General features: G+C 51.8%; 1 protein-coding gene across 2 annotated transcripts in view; it reads right to left on the bottom strand.

Moving 5' to 3' along the window:
- Positions 1 to 1,855, bottom strand: part of ZHX1 (zinc fingers and homeoboxes 1) — a 16,430-nt gene extending 14,575 nt beyond the window's left edge. For both annotated transcript variants that reach the window (XM_072410672.1, XM_072410674.1), the window contains exon 1: positions 1,845 to 1,855. The gene's annotated coding sequence lies outside the window, so the exon portion shown is untranslated. The remainder of the gene's footprint in view (positions 1 to 1,844) is intronic.

Below are 1,855 nucleotides of genomic sequence, written 5' to 3'. Positions count from 1 at the left end.
GGCGAGGAGGAAGGGAGAGGAGATGCAGGATGGACAGGTCGGCGAGGAGGAAGGGAGAGGAGATGCAGCATGGCCAGGTCGGCGGAAAGGAAGGGGGAGGAGATGCAGGACGGACAGGTCGGCGGGGAGGGAGAGGAGATGCAGGATGGCCAGGTCGGCGGAAAGGGAGAGGAGATGCAGGATGGACACGTCAGCGGGGAGGAAGGGAGAGGAGATGCAGGATGGCCAGGTCGGCGGGGAGGAAGGGAGAGGAGATGCAGGATGGCCAGGTCGGCGGAAAGGAAGGGAGAGGAGATGCAGGATGGACAGGCTGGCGGGGAGGGAGAGGACATGCAGGATGGACAGTTAAGCGGTAGAGAAAAGAGAAGAAATGGAGGATGGACAGGGCAGGAATAGGAAGAGAGATTGTATAGTTAGATTAAGAAAATTTGATGCAAGTTGCATAGATCAGCAATGGTAAGATGGGGCACATTCTGCTGGACACAAACAAGTGAAAGTTCTTCAGGCTGAGGGAACAAAAGATTAGGTAGTTTGTATGATATATAATGTAGAATGAATCCATGGGGTGTAGGGGACATGCAGGTTGTACAGTTACCTTTATGTAGGGAGAGACAAAGCAGGTTGGATAGATCAGCATTGGAAAGGAAGAGGTGACGGGTTTGAACAGACCTATAGAAGTGTGTAATGGAAGATAATATTATTATAACAGATCTGCTTTAAACAGAAGTGGAAAGTCATAGATAAGAAGCAGTTTGGACAGACAAGCAGTGGGAAGGGAAACAATTCAGCTTTGGACAGAGACAGATCACCGCTGTGTTTTAGTAAATAACACGTAGATTGGGTTTATAGCAGTGATCCGGTCTGCACAGACAATACAGGATAAAAAGTTGCAGATCAGAAAAAAACTGAAAAGAAGTTGCACAGATTTGCAGCAGGAACGGAGAGTGTGACACTATTGTGGTGCTGATGTGTACAATACGGAGCCCCGGGCTGGGGAGAACCATACACACAGATGGGAAGAAGATGTGCACAGGAATGTTGGGTACACCAATGCTGACTTGGGAGAGAAGTCTGCACATATAAGCAATAGGAAGCAGAGGGGTCACTGATGATGTGCACAGGAATGCTGGGTATAACCATGCTGACTTGGGAGAGAAGTCTGCACCGATATCAGTGACACAGATCAGCAATAGGAAGCAGAGCGGTCACTGATGATATGCACAGGAATGCTTGATATACCCATGCAGGCTTGGAAGAGAAGTCTGCACATATAAGCAATAGGAAGCAGAGGGGTCACTGCCGATGTGCACAGGAATGCTGGGTATAACCATGCAGGCTTCAGAGAGAAGTCTGCACAGATAAGCAGTAGGAAGTATACCCATGCAGGCTTGGGAGAGAAGTCTGCACAGATATCAGTGACACAGATCAGCAGTAGGAAGCAGAGGGGTCACCCTGGCTGTACAGGAAGTAGCTCCAGGCTGCACCTAACCATAGGGAGATGGGGACCCAGGTCACAGGAGGAAGTGTTGGTGTGTACAGGAAGTGGCCCCAGGCTGGGCAGGATACAGGCAGAGGGGACACAAGATTGGAGGTGATAGATCAGCAGTAGGAAGGAGTGACACATGGCTGGGTACAGGAAAGAGCTCCATGCTGTACACATGTGCAGTGAGAAGTCACAGGTGTGGCCCCCAGATGAGCAGTGTGAGGGGACACATAGACAGGGCTATGAAGGGGGGGAGGGGGGTGCGGCCTGGTCCCCGGTGCGGCGGCCTCTCTCCTCACACACAGGCCCTCTCCTATGCTGAGGTGATTGGGGGGGGCGGGCCCGGTGTGTGCCGCATTACCTTCTCCCGCC

This window comes from Pyxicephalus adspersus, chromosome 5 (assembly GCF_032062135.1).
Source record: "Pyxicephalus adspersus chromosome 5, UCB_Pads_2.0, whole genome shotgun sequence".
In the NCBI taxonomy this organism is placed as follows: Eukaryota; Metazoa; Chordata; class Amphibia; order Anura; family Pyxicephalidae; genus Pyxicephalus; species Pyxicephalus adspersus.
This window is presented reverse-complemented; position numbering and strand designations above follow the sequence as displayed.